The sequence below is a fragment of the Rhinoderma darwinii genome, chromosome 3, assembly GCF_050947455.1.
Source record: "Rhinoderma darwinii isolate aRhiDar2 chromosome 3, aRhiDar2.hap1, whole genome shotgun sequence".
NCBI lineage: Eukaryota > Metazoa > Chordata > Amphibia > Anura > Rhinodermatidae > Rhinoderma > Rhinoderma darwinii.
In genome coordinates this window covers 413299711-413317112 of record NC_134689.1, presented here as the reverse complement: position 1 = coordinate 413317112, position 17402 = coordinate 413299711, and the positions used below count along the sequence as shown (strand labels likewise).

Sequence of the window (17402 nt, the reverse complement as noted above, 5' to 3'; positions counted from 1 at the left end):
AAAGAAAATGTATATATATTTTTTCATTTTGCCGCTTTGAGCTTGTCTGCAAACATCTGGTGGTTGCCTCGTTAGCGCAGTAGGAAGCGTGTCAGTCTCATAATCTGAAGGTCGTGAGTTCGATCCTCACACGAGGCACTGTTCAGTGAGGTTTTTGTCTTCCTCCATTCATGCAGGAAATTGGGTTTTTCTGCCGAAACGTTTTTAATATATGAGGAAAGTGTTGTTGATTTCCTTGTCATTTTTGAGTGAGTAGAAGAGATGGGAATGATTTGAGCTTTAAATCCAACATAGGATCTTGCCTAAAAAGAAACAATATTAAAGCAAAGTCCCAATCAGATTGGGTGAAATAGTCTGATGGTTTCTTATTTATTGGCGAAACTAGTTCATTAAAAAAAGGAAAATTAGCCAAACTGACAGGATAAAGGGGTTGTTGACTTGGAGTGAGAAGGGAACAATAGGAATTATTTGAGTTTTCAAGCTCAAATATAATCTGGTGAAAAGAGGAGGAATGGGTAAACAAAGATAAGTTAGAATTTATGGCCACAAAGAGCACTTTTATCCTATAACGCTCAACCTTTGAAAGTGCAAGACTAGTAAAAGGTTTTTTCCCTTACCGGGAGTCGAACCCGGGCCACCTGGGTGAAAACCAAGAATCCTAACCACTAGACCATATGGGAGCAGTTATTAAGTATAATGAGTCATGGACTAAGAAAAAGTGGGAATAAAGAAAATGTATATATATTTTTTCATTTTGCCGCTTTGAGCTTGTCTACAAACATCTGGTGGTTGCCTCGTTAGCGCAGTAGGAAGTGTGTCAGTCTCATAATCTGAAGGTCGTGAGTTCGATCCTCACACGAGGCACTGTTCAGTGAGTTTTTGTCTTCCTCCATTCATGCAGGAAATCGGGTTTTTCTGCCGAAACGTTTTTAATATATGAGGAAAGTGTTGTTGATTTCCTTGTCATTTTTGAGTGAGTAGAAGAGATGGGAATGATTTGAGCTTTAAATCCAAAATAGGATTTTACCTAAAAAGAAACAATATTAAAGCAAAGTCCCAATCAGATTGGGTGAAATAGTCTGATGGTTTCTTATTTATTGGCGAAACTAGTTCATTAAAAAAAGGAAAATTAGCCAAACTGACAGGATAAAGGGGTTGTTGACTTGGAGTGAGAAGGGAACAATAGGAATTATTTGAGTTTTCAAGCTCAAATAGGATCTGGTGAAAAGAGGAGGAATGGGTAAACAAAGATAAGTTAGAATTTATGGCCACAAAGAGCACTTTTATCCTATAACGCTCAACCTTTGCAAATGCAAGACTAGTAAAAGGTTATTTCCCATACCGGGAGTCGAACCCAGGCCATCTGGGTGAAAACCAGGAATCCTAACCGCTAGACCATATGGAAGCAGTTATTAAGTAAAATGAGTCATGGACTAAGAAAAAGTGGGAATAAAGAAAATTTATATATTTTTTTTCATTTTGCCGCTTTGAGCTTGTCTACAAACATCTGGTGGTTGCCTCGTTAGCGCAGTAGGAAGCGTGTCAGTCTCATAATCTGAAGGTCGTGAGTTCGATCCTCACACGAGGCACTGTTCAGTGAGTTTTTGTCTTCCTCCATTCATGCAGGAAATCGGGTTTTTCTGCCGAAACGTTTTTAATATATGAGGAAAGTGTTGTTGATTTCCTTGTCATTTTTGAGTGAGTAGAAGAGATGGGAATGATTTGAGCTTTAAATCCAAAATAGGATTTTACCTAAAAAGAAACAATATTAAAGCAAAGTCCCAATCAGATTGGGTGAAATAGTCTGATGGTTTCTTATTTATTGGCGAAACTAGTTCATTAAAAAAAGGAAAATTAGCCAAACTGACAGGATAAAGGGGTTGTTGACTTGGAGTGAGAAGGGAACAATAGGAATTATTTGAGTTTCAAGCTCAAATAGGATCTGGTGAAAAGAGGAGGAATGGGTAAACAAAGATAAGTTAGAATTTATGGCCAAACTGACAGGATAAAGGGGTTGTTGACTTGGAGTGAGAAGGGAACAATAGGAATTATTTGAGTTTCAAGCTCAAATAGGTTCTGGTGAAAAGAGGAGGAATGGGTAAACAAAGATAAGTTAGAATTTATGGCCACAAAGAGCACTTTTATCCTATAACGCTCAACCTTTGAAAATGCAAGACTAGTAAAAGGTTATTTCCCATACCGGGAGTCGAACCCAGGCAAGCTGGGTGAAAACCAGGAATCCTAACCGCTAGACCATATGGGAGCAGTTATTAAGTATAATGAGTCATGGACTAAGAAAAAGTGGGAATAAAGAAAATGTATATATATTTTTTCATTTTGCCGCTTTGAGCTTGTCTACAAACATCTGGTGGTTGCCTCGTTAGCGCAGTAGGAAGCGTGTCAGTCTAATAATCTGAAGGTCGTGAGTTCGATCCTCACACGAGGCACTGTTCAGTGAGTTTTTGTCTTCCTCCATTCATGCAGGAAATCTGGTTTTTCTGCCGAAACGTTTTTAATATATGAGGAAAGTGTTGTTGATTTCCTTGTCATTTTTGAGTGAGTAGAAGAGATGGGAATGATTTGAGCTTTAAATCCAAAATAGGATCTTGCCTAAAAAGAAACAATATTAAAGCAAAGTCCCAATCAGATTGGGTGAAATAGTCTGATGGTTTCTTATTTATTGGCGAAACTAGTTCATTATAAAAAGGAAAATAAGCCAAACTGACAGGATAAAGGGGTTGTTGACTTGGAGTGAGAAGGGAACAATAGGAATTATTTGAGTTTTCAAGCTCAAATAGGATCTGGTGAAAAGAGGAGGAATGGGTAAACAAAGATAAGTTAGAATTTATGGCCACAAAGAGCACTTTTATCCTATAACGCTCAACCTTTGAAAATGCAAAAGGTTATTTCCCATACCGGGAGTCGAACCCAGGTCACCTGGGTGAAAACCAGGAATCCTAACCGCTAGACCATATGGAAGCAGTTATTAAGTAAAATGAGTCATGGACTAAGAAAAAGTGGGAATAATGAAAATGTATATATATTTTTTCATTTTGCCGCTTTGAGCTTGTCTACAAACATCTGGTGGTTGCCTCGTTAGCGCAGTAGGAAGCGTGTCAGTCTAATAATCTGAAGGTCGTGAGTTCGATCCTCACACGAGGCACTGTTCAATGAGTTTTTGTCTTCCTCCATTCATGCAGGAAATCGGGTTTTTCTGCCGAAACGTTTTTAATATATGAGGAAAGTGTTGTTGATTTCCTTGTCATTTTTGAGTGAGTAGAAGAGATGGGAATGATTTGAGCTTTAAATCCAAAATAGGATCTTGCCTAAAAAGAAACAATATTAAAGCAAAGTCCCAATCAGATTGGGTGAAATAGTCTGATGGTTTCTTATTTATTGGCGAAACTAGTTCATTATAAAAAGGAAAATAAGCCAAACTGACAGGATAAAGGGGTTGTTGACTTGGAGTGAGAAGGGAACAATAGGAATTATTTGAGTTTTCAAGCTCAAATAGGATCTGGTGAAAAGAGGAGGAATGGGTAAACAAAGATAAGTTAGAATTTATGGCCACAAAGAGCACTTTTATCCTATAACGCTCAACCTTTGAAAATGCAAAAGGTTATTTCCCATACCGGGAGTCGAACCCAGGTCACCTGGGTGAAAACCAGGAATCCTAACCGCTAGACCATATGGAAGCAGTTATTAAGTAAAATGAGTCATGGACTAAGAAAAAGTGGGAATAATGAAAATGTATATATATTTTTTCATTTTGCCGCTTTGAGCTTGTCTACAAACATCTGGTGGTTGCCTCGTTAGCGCAGTAGGAAGCGTGTCAGTCTAATAATCTGAAGGTCGTGAGTTCGATCCTCACACGAGGCACTGTTCAGTGAGTTTTTGTCTTCCTCCATTCATGAAGGAAATCTGGTTTTTCTGCCGAAACGTTTTTAATATATGAGGAAAGTGTTGTTGATTTCCTTGTCATTTTTGAGTGAGTAGAAGAGATGGGAATGATTTGAGCTTTAAATCCAAAATAGGATTTTGCCTAAAAAGAAACAATATTAAAGCAAAGTCCCAATCAGATTGGGTGAAATAGTCTGATGGTTTCTTATTTATTGGCGAAACTAGTTCATTATAAAAAGGAAAATTAGCCAAACTGACAGGATAAAGGGGTTGTTGACTTGGAGTGAGAAGGGAACAATAGGAATTATTTGAGTTTTCAAGCTCAAATAGGATCTGGTGAAAAGAGGAGGAATGGGTAAACAAAGATAAGTTAGAATTTATGGCCACAAAGAGCACTTTTATCCTATAACGCTCAACCTTTGCAAATGCAAGACTAGTAAAAGGTTATTTCCCATACCGGGAGTCGAACCCAGGCCATCTGGGTGAAAACCAGGAATCCTAACCGCTAGACCATATGGAAGCAGTTATTAAGTAAAATGAGTCATGGACTAAGAAAAAGTGGGAATAAAGAAAATTTATATATTTTTTTTCATTTTGCCGCTTTGAGCTTGTCTACAAACATCTGGTGGTTGCCTCGTTAGCGCAGTAGGAAGCGTGTCAGTCTCATAATCTGAAGGTCGTGAGTTCGATCCTCACACGAGGCACTGTTCAGTGAGTTTTTGTCTTCCTCCATTCATGCAGGAAATCGGGTTTTTCTGCCGAAACGTTTTTAATATATGAGGAAAGTGTTGTTGATTTCCTTGTCATTTTTGAGTGAGTAGAAGAGATGGGAATGATTTGAGCTTTAAATCCAAAATAGGATTTTACCTAAAAAGAAACAATATTAAAGCAAAGTCCCAATCAGATTGGGTGAAATAGTCTGATGGTTTCTTATTTATTGGCGAAACTAGTTCATTAAAAAAAGGAAAATTAGCCAAACTGACAGGATAAAGGGGTTGTTGACTTGGAGTGAGAAGGGAACAATAGGAATTATTTGAGTTTCAAGCTCAAATAGGATCTGGTGAAAAGAGGAGGAATGGGTAAACAAAGATAAGTTAGAATTTATGGCCACAAAGAGCACTTTTATCCTATAACGCTCAACCTTTGAAAATGCAAAAGGTTATTTCCCATACCGGGAGTCGAACCCAGGTCACCTGGGTGAAAACCAGGAATCCTAACCGCTAGACCATATGGAAGCAGTTATTAAGTAAAATGAGTCATGGACTAAGAAAAAGTGGGAATAATGAAAATGTATATATATTTTTTCATTTTGCCGCTTTGAGCTTGTCTACAAACATCTGGTGGTTGCCTCGTTAGCGCAGTAGGAAGCGTGTCAGTCTAATAATCTGAAGGTCGTGAGTTCGATCCTCACACGAGGCACTGTTCAGTGAGTTTTTGTCTTCCTCCATTCATGCAGGAAATCTGGTTTTTCTGCCGAAACGTTTTTAATATATGAGGAAAGTGTTGTTGATTTCCTTGTCATTTTTGAGTGAGTAGAAGAGATGGGAATGATTTGAGCTTTAAATCCAAAATAGGATCTTGCCTAAAAAGAAACAATATTAAAGCAAAGTCCCAATCAGATTGGGTGAAATAGTCTGATGGTTTCTTATTTATTGGCGAAACTAGTTCATTATAAAAAGGAAAATAAGCCAAACTGACAGGATAAAGGGGTTGTTGACTTGGAGTGAGAAGGGAACAATAGGAATTATTTGAGTTTTCAAGCTCAAATAGGATCTGGTGAAAAGAGGAGGAATGGGTAAACAAAGATAAGTTAGAATTTATGGCCACAAAGAGCACTTTTATCCTATAACGCTCAACCTTTGAAAATGCAAAAGGTTATTTCCCATACCGGGAGTCGAACCCAGGTCACCTGGGTGAAAACCAGGAATCCTAACCGCTAGACCATATGGAAGCAGTTATTAAGTAAAATGAGTCATGGACTAAGAAAAAGTGGGAATAATGAAAATGTATATATATTTTTTCATTTTGCCGCTTTGAGCTTGTCTACAAACATCTGGTGGTTGCCTCGTTAGCGCAGTAGGAAGCGTGTCAGTCTAATAATCTGAAGGTCGTGAGTTCGATCCTCACACGAGGCACTGTTCAGTGAGTTTTTGTCTTCCTCCATTCATGAAGGAAATCTGGTTTTTCTGCCGAAACGTTTTTAATATATGAGGAAAGTGTTGTTGATTTCCTTGTCATTTTTGAGTGAGTAGAAGAGATGGGAATGATTTGAGCTTTAAATCCAAAATAGGATCTTGCCTAAAAAGAAACAATATTAAAGCAAAGTCCCAATCAGATTGGGTGAAATAGTCTGATGGTTTCTTATTTATTGGCGAAACTAGTTCATTATAAAAAGGAAAATAAGCCAAACTGACAGGATAAAGGGGTTGTTGACTTGGAGTGAGAAGGGAACAATAGGAATTATTTGAGTTTTCAAGCTCAAATAGGATCTGGTGAAAAGAGGAGGAATGGGTAAACAAAGATAAGTTAGAATTTATGGCCACAAAGAGCACTTTTATCCTATAACGCTCAACCTTTGAAAATGCAAGACTAGTAAAAGGTTATTTCCCATACCGGGAGTCGAACCCAGGTCACCTGGGTGAAAACCAGGAATCCTAACCGCTAGACCATATGGAAGCAGTTATTAAGTAAAATGAGTCATGGACTAAGAAAAAGTGGGAATAATGAAAATGTATATATATTTTTTCATTTTGCCGCTTTGAGCTTGTCTACAAACATCTGGTGGTTGCCTCGTTAGCGCAGTAGGAAGCGTGTCAGTCTAATAATCTGAAGGTCGTGAGTTCGATCCTCACACGAGGCACTGTTCAGTGAGTTTTTGTCTTCCTCCATTCATGCAGGAAATCGGGTTTTTCTGCCGAAACGTTTTTAATATATGAGGAAAGTGTTGTTGATTTCCTTGTCATTTTTGAGTGAGTAGAAGAGATGGGAATGATTTGAGCTTTAAATCCAAAATAGGATCTTGCCTAAAAAGAAACAATATTAAAGCAAAGTCCCAATCAGATTGGGTGAAATAGTCTGATGGTTTCTTATTTATTGGCGAAACTAGTTCATTATAAAAAGGAAAATAAGCCAAACTGACAGGATAAAGGGGTTGTTGACTTGGAGTGAGAAGGGAACAATAGGAATTATTTGAGTTTTCAAGCTCAAATAGGATCTGGTGAAAAGAGGAGGAATGGGTAAACAAAGATAAGTTAGAATTTATGGCCACAAAGAGCACTTTTATCCTATAACGCTCAACCTTTGAAAATGCAAGACTAGTAAAAGGTTATTTCCCATACCGGGAGTCGAACCCAGGTCACCTGGGTGAAAACCAGGAATCCTAACCGCTAGACCATATGGAAGCAGTTATTAAGTAAAATGAGTCATGGACTAAGAAAAAGTGGGAATAATGAAAATGTATATATATTTTTTCATTTTGCCGCTTTGAGCTTGTCTACAAACATCTGGTGGTTGCCTCGTTAGCGCAGTAGGAAGCGTGTCAGTCTAATAATCTGAAGGTCGTGAGTTCGATCCTCACACGAGGCACTGTTCAGTGAGTTTTTGTCTTCCTCCATTCATGAAGGAAATCTGGTTTTTCTGCCGAAACGTTTTTAATATATGAGGAAAGTGTTGTTGATTTCCTTGTCATTTTTGAGTGAGTAGAAGAGATGGGAATGATTTGAGCTTTAAATCCAAAATAGGATTTTGCCTAAAAAGAAACAATATTAAAGCAAAGTCCCAATCAGATTGGGTGAAATAGTCTGATGGTTTCTTATTTATTGGCGAAACTAGTTCATTATAAAAAGGAAAATAAGCCAAACTGACAGGATAAAGGGGTTGTTGACTTGGAGTGAGAAGGGAACAATAGGAATTATTTGAGTTTTCAAGGTCAAATAGGATCTGGTGAAAAGAGGAGGAATGGGTAAACAAAGATAAGTTAGAATTTATGGCCACAAAGAGCACTTTTATCCTATAACGCTCAACCTTTGAAAATGCAAGACTAGTAAAAGGTTATTTCCCATACCGGGAGTCAAACCCAGGTCACCTGGGTGAAAACCAGGAATCCTAACCGCTAGACCATATGGAAGCAGTTATTAAGTAAAATGAGTCATGGACTAAGAAAAAGTGGGAATAAAGAAAATTTATATATATTTTTTCATTTTGCCGCTTTGAGCTTGTCTACAAACATCTGGTGGTTGCCTCGTTAGCGCAGTAGGAAGCGTGTCAGTCTAATAATCTGAAGGTCGTGAGTTTGATCCTCACACGAGGCACTGTTCAGTGTGCATTCATGCAGGAAATCTGGTTTTTCTGCCGAAACGTTTTTAATATATGAGGAAAGTGTTGTTGATTTCCTTGTCATTTTTGAGTGAGTAGAAGAGACTGGAATGATTTGAGCTTTAAATCCAAAATAGGATCTTGCCTAAAAAGAAACAATATTAAAGCAAAGTTCCAATCAGATTGGGTGAAATAGTCTGATGGTTTCTTATTTATTGGCGAAACTAGTTCATTAAAAAAAGGAAAATGAGCCAAACTGACAGGATAAAGGGGTTGTTGACTTGGAGTGAGAAGGGAACAATAGGAATTATTTGAGTTTTCAAGCTCAAATAGGATCTGGTGAAAAGAGGAGGAATGGGTAAACAAAGATAAATTAGAATTTATGGCCACAAAGAGCACTTTTATCCTATAACGCTCAACCTTTGAAAGTGCAAGACTAGTAAAAGGTTTTTTCCCATACCGGGAGTCGAACCCGGGCAACATGGGTGAAAACCAGGAATCCTAACCGCTAGACCATATGGGAGCAGTTATTAAGTAAAATGAGTCATGGACTAAGAAAAAGTGGGAATAAAGAAAATGTATATATATTTTTTTCATTTTGCCGCTTTGAGCTTGTCTACAAACATCTGGTGGTTGCCTCGTTAGCGCAGTAGGAAGCGTGTCAGTCTAATAATCTGAAGGTCGTGAGTTAGATCCACACACGAGGCACTATTCAGTGAGTTTTTGTCTTCCTCCATTCATGCAGGAAATCGGGTTTTTCTGCCGAAACATTTTTTATATATGAGGAAAGTGTTGTTGATTTCCTTGTCATTTTTGAGTGAGTAGAAGAGATGGGAATGATTTGAGCTTTAAATCCAAAATAGGATCTTGCCTAAAAAGAAACAATATTAAAGCAAAGTCCCAATCAGATTGGGTGAAATAGTCTGATGGTTTCTTATTTATTGGCTGTTAAATACTTTTGTGTCAAAAAAGACAAAAGTATAATAGGTATGATACCTTTATTGGCTAACCATAAAAGTTCTATATGCAAGCTCTGAAAGCTTGCATATAGAACTTTTATGGTTAGCCAATAAAGGTATCATACCTATTATACTTTTGTCTTTTTTGACACAAAAGTATTTAACATTTCATATTGTCTCTGGCTAACACGGTACTACACAATTTTTTACTGTACTTATTTATTGGCGAAACTAGTTCATTGAAAAAAGGAAAATTAGCCAAACTGACAGGATAAAGGGGTTGTTGACTTGGAGTGAGAAGGGAACAATAGGAATTATTTGAGTTTTCAAGCTCAAATATAATCTGGTGAAAAGAGGAGGAATGGGTAAACAAAGATAAGTTAGAATTTATGGCCACAAAAAGCACTTTTATCCTATAATGCTCAACCTTTGAAAGTGCAAGACTAGTAAAACATTTTTTCTCACACCGGGAGTCGAACCCAGGCCACCTGGGTGAAAACCAGGAATCCTAACCGCTAGAGCAGTTATTAAGTATAATGAGTCATGGACTAAGAAAAAGTGGGAATAAAGAAAATGTATATATTTTTTTTCATTTTGCCGCTTTGAGCTTGTCTACAAATATCTGGTGGTTGCCACTTTAGCGCAGTAGGAAGCGTGTCAGTCTCATAATCTGAAAGTCGTGAGTTCGATCCTCACACGAGGCACAGTTCAGTGAGTTTTTGTCTTCCTCCATTCATGCAGGAAATCGGGTTTTTCTGCCGAAACGTTTTTAATATATGAGGAAAGTGTTGTTGATTTCCTTGTCATTTTTGAGTGAGTAGAAGAGATGGGAATGATTTGAGCTTTAAATCCAAAATAGGATCTTGCCTAAAAAGAAACAATATTAAAGCAAAGTCCCAATCAGATTGGGTGAAATAGTCTGATGGTTTCTTATTTATTGGCGAAACTAGTTCATTAAAAAAAGGAAAATTAGCCAAACTGACAGGATAAAGGGGTTGTTGACTTGGAGTGAGAAGGGAACAATAGGAATTATTTGAGTTTTCAAGCTCAAATATAATCTGGTGAAAAGAGGAGGAATGGGTAAACAAAGATAAGTTAGAATTTATGGCCACAAAGAGCACTTTTATCCTATAACGCTCAACCTTTGAAAGTGTAAAAGGTTTTTTCCCATACTGGGAGTCAAAGCCGGGCCACATGGGTGAAAACCAGGAATCCTAACCGCAAACCCATATGGGAGCAGTTATTAAGTATAATGAGTCATGGACTAAGAAAAAGTGGGAATAAAGAAAATATATATATATATTTTCATTTTGCCGCTTTGAGCTTGTCTACAAACATCTCGTGGTTGCCTCGTTAGCACAGTAGGAAGCGTGTCAGTCTCATAATCTGAAGGTCGTGAGTTCGATCCTCACACGAGGCACTGTTCGGTGAGTTTTTGTCTTCCTCCATTCATGCAGGAAATCGGGTTTTTCTGCCCAAACGTTTTTAATATATGAGGAAAGTGTTGTTGATTTCCTTGTCATTTTTGAGTGAGTAGAAGAGATGGGAATGATTTGAGCTTTAAATCCAAAATAGGATCTTGCCTAAAAAGAAACAATATTAAAGCAAAGTCCCAATCAGATTTGGTGAAATAGTCTGATGGTTTCTTATTTATTGGCGAAACTAGTTCATTAAAAAAAGGAAAATGAGCCAAACTGACAGGATAAAGGGGTTGTTGACTTGGAGTGAGAAGGTAACAATAGGCATTATTTGAGTTTTCAAGCTTAAATATAATCTGGTGAAAAGAGGAGGAATGGGTAAACAAAGATAAGTTTGAATTTATGGCCACAAAGAGCACTTTTATCCTATAACGCTCAACCTTTGAAAGTGCAAGACTAGTAAAAGTTTTTTTTCCCATACCGGGAGTCGAACCCAGGCAAGCTGGGTGAAAACCAGGAATCCTAACCGCTAGACCATATGGGAGCAGTTATTAAGTATAATGAGTCATGGACTAAGAAAAAGTGGGAATAAAGAAAATATATATATATATTTTCATTTTGCCGCTTTGAGCTTGTCTACAAACATCTGGTGGTTGCCTCGTTAGCACAGTAGGAAGCGTGTCAGTCTCATAATCTGAAGGTCGTGAGTTCGATCCTCACACGAGGCACTGTTCAGTGAGTTTTTGTCGTCCTCCATTCATGCAGGAAATCGGGTTTTTCTGCCGAAACGTTTTTAATATATGAGGAAAGTGTTGTTGATTTCCTTGTCATTTTTGAGTGAGTAGAAGAGATGGGAATGATTTGAGCTTTAAATCCAAAATAGGATCTTGCCTAAAAAGAAACAATATTAAAGCAAAGTCCCAATCAGATTTGGTGAAATAGTCTGATGGTTTCTTATTTATTGGCGAAACTAGTTCATTAAAAAAAGGAAAATGAGCCAAACTGACAGGATAAAGGGGTTGTTGACTTGGAGTGAGAAGGGAACAATAGTAATTATTTGAGTTTCTAAGCTCAAATATAATCTGGTGAAAAGAGGAGGAATGGGTAAACAAAGATAAGTTAGAATTTATGGCCACAAAGAGCACTTTTATCCTATAACGCTCAACCTTTGAAAGTGCAAGACTAGTAAAAGGTTCTTTCCCATACCGGGAGTCAAAACCGGGCAAGCTGGGTGAAAACCAGGAATCCTAACCGCTAGACCATATGGGAGCAGTTATTAAGTATAATGAGTCATGGACTAAGAAAAAGTGGGAATAAAGAAAATATATATATATATACAATATGTCACGAGAAAACAATCTCAGAATCGCTTGGATAGGTAAAAGCATTCCGGAGTTATTACCACATAAAGTGACACATGTCAGATTTGAAAAAATAGGCTGTGCCACAAGGCCAAAACAGGCTGTGTCCTAAAGGGGTTAACCAACTAAGCCACAGCACCAAAGCACTTTTCTTCTCACGGTGTCCTACCACACAGCTCAGTTCAGAGCAAAAGACTGATCTCATATTTTAGGCTAGCCCCTTAGGTGTAGTTGCCAGAAGTCTTAACAGTCAGGGTACATAAGTTGTGATGGCCGAGTGGTTAAGGCGTTGGATTTGAAATCCAATGGGGTCTCCCTGCACAGGTTCAAGTCCTGTTCACAACGTTCTATTTTAAGAAGAGAACTTCCAGAAACATATTAAAGTTTGTCACCTATAGAAAGAGTTATTTTAATTCCATCCTCTTTATCACTGATTAATTACATTAATAATAGTGGTTCCAGCTGTGCCCCTGGCTTACAACTCTGAAAAGCGAGCAATATTTAGAGTATAAATCACTATAACTACAGCATCCCATTTGTCCAGACTTTTATTTTCCTCTTGATAAAAACAAATCAGGTTGGTTGGACAACTTCTGTCCTTAGTAAATCTCTGCTTGCTGTCAATTATAATACTATTTTCTGTCACATACTCCTGTATATAGTCCCTTAAATGGACTCTGTCACCAGTTTATCAATTCCCAATTTCCTAACTAGCCTAATAGGCGCTATGATGCTGATAACTACAGTGTGATTTGTTGTTTTTTTTAAAAAAACGTTTATTTGCAAAGTTATGAGCATTTATTTATATATACTAATGTAGCTCTAATAGCCAAATAGGAGATGACTCCTTTTTACTCTGGGCAGCTAATGCTTTCTGTATGACGCTGTCCAATCAGCATACAACTTCTCCCCCTTCCCTGTCCAGCAACACAGTGTGATCATATAGTACACTGCGTCCATTCCCGACTGTGTTTTCAACAGGTGATATCTTCGGTTCTGTCACAGCTAGAACTGTGCTTTTTTGGTGTCATATGAAAGAGTAGAATCCAGTCTTTCAAATGCCACCATTTTAGGTGGCCCACAGCCCGAGATATGGCTGTTTGAATTGATCCCCCTTCCCTCTAGCTTGAGTTTCACAATGTGTGTGAAGCAACTTCATGCTGATAGGACAGCATCAGATGCTGAGAGTCAGCTCCACCTCAGGAGAATTGCTGCTGTTACCTCCCAGATGTCTAATAAAGGCTAAATTACATATTTAGAAAATGCTCATAATTTTGCAAATAATAAACATTTTTTTTTACTACAAATCACCTTGTAGTTATCAGCAGCAAAGCACCTATTAGACTAGTTAGGAGTTAGGGACCTGATAAACTGGTAACATAGTCCCTTTAAGAGCTCTTCAAAAGTTTTTCCCACAATGGATGTTAAGCTTACTGGTCTATAATTACTTTGTATTGAACTTACTACTTATAGAAAACTCAATGACATTCATGGGGTCTCTGTCACCAATGAAAAACCCGATAGATTTTTAATTGCCTATAAAGAATTTGATTCATCATATACTTTAGTTATGTAAACTTAAATAATAAACAAGTGAATAAACTAAAGCAACAAATAGCAAGGCACTGCTGAGATTTGAACTCAGGATCTCCTGTTTACTAGACAGGCGCTTTAACCCCTATCCGCACCAGGACGTAACTGTCCGTCGTTACGGGAAGTTACTTCCCGCACGAGGACGTACAGTTAATCCCGGTGCACACTGTCGGCGACAGTGTGCACCGGGAACCAGGAGGTCAGCTGTCGCCAACAGCTGACACTCCCCTCTTGCCGGCCAGCGGTCCTTTGCCGCTGATTTTGGCGCATTAACCCCTTAAATTCGGCGATCGGGTGCAATCGCCGAATTTTAGGGGTTTCTAACATATCGGCAGACCCCCGTCCGAAATCGCGGGGTCTGCCGATAGTTAGTATGGCAAACGGAAGCCAAACAATGGCTTCCGGGTCTGCCATGGACAGAAGCCCATCAGGAACAACTGGTCGGCGACAGTGTGCATCGGGAACTTGGAGATCAGCTGTCCCCGACAGCTGACATTCTCCAGTGTTGCCGATCAGCGGCTCATCGCCGCTGATTTCGGCAATTAACCCGTTACATGCGGGGCTCGATTGCGATCTCCGCATGTAGCGGGTTTGTAGCGCATCAGCAGCCCCCATGCAATCGTGGGGGCTTCTGATGCTTGTGATGGCACCTGGGGGCCAGACAACGGCCCCCAGGTCTGCCATGTATGTCAGCCTATGAGGATCAGCCTCTGCTGATCCTCGTAGACCAACTGTCAGAGTGACTGTGACGTCACACTGACAGTTGGAATACATTACACTACCTAGGTAGTGTAATGTATTCTAGCAGCGATCAAAGCTGCAGGTCAAAAAGATAAAGTGTAAAAAGTAAAAGAAAAGTTAATAAACAAAAATATAAAGTGTAAAAAGTAAAAAAAAGTTAATAAAAATGTTTTATAAAAGTGTAAAAATAAAAGGTTTTGTTTTCCTATAATAAGTCATTTATTATAGGGAAAAAATGAAAACGTTAAAAAAAAGTACACATATTTGGTATCACCGTGTTCGTAACGACCCAATCTATGAAACTATAATGTTAATTTTTCCGCACGGTGAACGCCGCAAACAAAATAAACTGAAAACTGTCAGCATCGCTATTTTTTGGTCACCACCCCTCCCAAGATATAGAATAAAAAGTGATCAAAAAGTTGCATTTACCCCAAAATGGTACCAATAAAAACTACAACCCGTCCCGCAAAAAACAAGACCTCCCACAGCTTTTTTGACAAAAAAATAAAAAAGTTACGGCTCAGAATAGCGTGTCCCAGAAAATAAATTATTTTATAGAAACTTCATTTTATTGTGCAAACGCTGCAAAACTAAAAAAAAACTATACACATATGGTATCGGCGTAATCGTACCGACCGGCAGAATAAATGAAAACATAATTTATTGCGCACGGTGAACGCTGTAATAAATAAAGAATTTAAAGCGCCAAAATCGCTGTTTTTTGGTCACCCTAGCTCTAAAAAAGATCCTGAGGGGCCAAAATGCTCACTATACCCCTAGAAAAATTCCTTGAGGGGTGTAGATTCCAAAATAGGGTGACTTTTGGGGGGTTTCCACTGTTTTGGTCCCTCCGGGGCGTTGCAAACCCGACATGGCACTGAAAACCAATCCAGCAAAATCTGCTCTCCAAAATCCAAAAGGCGCTCCCTCCCTTCTGAGCCCTGCTGTGGGTCCAAACATCAGTTTACGACCACATATGGGGTATTGCCGTAATCGGGAGAAATTGCTTTACAAATTTTGGGGTGCTTTTTCTCCTTTATTCCATGTAAAAATGAAAAAATTCTATGTTTCCACAGAAAAATAGGTGATTTTCATCTTCACAGACTAATTCCACTAAATTCTGCAAAAAAACTGTGGGGTCAAAATGCTAACTATACCCCTAGAAAAATGCCTTGAGGGGTGTAGTTTCCAAAATGGGGTCACTTTGGGGGGTTTCGGCTGTTTAGGTACCACAAGACCTCATCATACCTGACATGGTGCCTAAAATATATTCCTAAAAAAAGGAGGACCCGAAATCCACTAGTTGCTCCTTTGCTTCTGAGGTCTGTGTTTCAGTCCATTAGGACACTAGGGCCACATGTTGGATATTTCTAAAATCTGCAGAATCTGGGCAATAAATATTGAGTTGCGTTTCCCTGGTAAAATCTTCTGTGTTACAGATTTTTTTTTATTACAAATGAATTTCGGCAAAAAAAAATGAAATTTGTAAATTTCACCTCTACTTTGCCTTAATTCCTGTGAAACGCCTAAAGGGTTAAAATATTTTCTGAATGTGGTTTTGAATACCTTGAGGGGTACAGTTTTCAAAATGGGGTGATTTATGGGGACTTTCTAATATATAAGGCCCTCAAAGCCACTTCAGAACTGAACTGGTCCCTGAAAAAATAGCCTTTTGAAATTTTATTGAAAATATGAGAAATTGCTGCTAAAGTTCTAAGCCTCGTAACGTCCTAGAAAAATAAAAGAACGTGAAAAAAAATGATGCAAACATAAAGTAGACATATAGGAAATGGTAACTAGTAACTATTTTGTGTGGTATTACTATCTGTTTCACAAGAAAATACATTTAAATTTAGAAAAATGCTAATTTTTGCAAATTTTTGCTAAAATTTGAAGTTTTTCACAAATAAATATTGAATTTATCGACCAAATTTTTTCACTAACATAAAGTACAATATGTCACGAGAAAACAATCTCAGAATCGCTTGGATAGGTAAAAGCATTCCGGAGTTATTACCACATAAAGTGACACATGTCAGATTTGAAAAAATAGGCTGTGCCACAAGGCCAAAACAGGCTGTGTCCTAAAGGGGTTAACCAACTAAGCCACAGCACCAAAGCACTTTTCTTCTCACGGTGTCCTACCACACAGCTCAGTTCAGAGCAAAAGACTGATCTCATATTTTAGGCTAGCCCCTTAGGTGTAGTTGCCAGAAGTCTTAACAGTCAGGGTACATAAGTTGTGATGGCCGAGTGGTTAAGGCGTTGGATTTGAAATCCAATGGGGTCTCCCTGCACAGGTTCAAGTCCTGTTCACAACGTTCTATTTTAAGAAGAGAACTTCCAGAAACATATTAAAGTTTGTCACCTATAGAAAGAGTTATTTTAATTACATCCTCTTTATCACTGATTAATTACATTAATAATAGTGGTTCCAGCTGTGCCCCTGGCTTACAACTCTGAAAAGCGAGCAATATTTAGAGTATAAATCACTATAACTACAGCATCCCATTTGTCCAGACTTTTATTTTCCTCTTGATAAAAACAAATCAGGTTGGTTGGACAACTTCTGTCCTTAGTAAATCTCTGCTTGCTGTCAATTATAATACTATTTTCTGTCACATACTCCTGTATATAGTCCCTTAAATGGACTCTGTCACCAGTTTATCAATTCCCAATTTCCTAACTAGCCTAATAGGCGCTATGATGCTGATAACTACAGTGTGATTTGTTGTTTTTTTTTAAAAAACGTTTATTTGCAAAGTTATGAACATTTATTTATATATACTAATGTAGCTCTAATAGCCAAATAGGAGATGACTCCTTTTTACTCTGGGCAGCTAATGTTTTCTGTATGACGCTGTCCAATCAGCATACAACTTCTCCCCCTTCCCTGTCCAGCAACACAGTGTGATCATATAGTACACTGCGTCCATTCCCGATTGTGTTTTCAACAGGTGATATCTTCGGTTCTGTCACAGCTAGAACTGTGATTTTGGTGTCATATGAAAGACTAGAATCCAGTCTTTCAAATGCCACCAAATCTGCTTTTTTAGGTAGCCCACAGCCCGAGATATGGCTGTTTGAATTGATCCTCCTTCCCTGTAGCTTGA

General features: G+C 38.3%; 6 non-coding genes across 6 annotated transcripts; 5 read left to right on the top strand and 1 right to left on the bottom strand.

The window, feature by feature from the left end:
* Positions 1-65: 65 nt before the first annotated feature.
* On the top strand, positions 66-138 carry TRNAM-CAU (transfer RNA methionine (anticodon CAU)). The gene has a single exon. It is a non-coding gene; the product is annotated as a tRNA-Met (tRNA).
* Positions 139-1516: 1378 nt separating this feature from the next.
* Positions 1517-1589, top strand: TRNAM-CAU (transfer RNA methionine (anticodon CAU)). The gene has a single exon. It is a non-coding gene; the product is annotated as a tRNA-Met (tRNA).
* Positions 1590-4531: 2942 nt separating this feature from the next.
* On the top strand, positions 4532-4604 carry TRNAM-CAU (transfer RNA methionine (anticodon CAU)). Its single transcript has one exon. It is a non-coding gene; the product is annotated as a tRNA-Met (tRNA).
* Positions 4605-8665: 4061 nt separating this feature from the next.
* Positions 8666-8737, bottom strand: TRNAE-UUC (transfer RNA glutamic acid (anticodon UUC)). The gene has a single exon. It is a non-coding gene; the product is annotated as a tRNA-Glu (tRNA).
* Positions 8738-12215: 3478 nt separating this feature from the next.
* On the top strand, positions 12216-12297 carry TRNAS-UGA (transfer RNA serine (anticodon UGA)). Its single transcript has one exon. It is a non-coding gene; the product is annotated as a tRNA-Ser (tRNA).
* A 4231-nt stretch (positions 12298-16528) lies between these two features.
* Positions 16529-16610, top strand: TRNAS-UGA (transfer RNA serine (anticodon UGA)). Its single transcript has one exon. It is a non-coding gene; the product is annotated as a tRNA-Ser (tRNA).
* Positions 16611-17402: the final 792 nt, after the last annotated feature.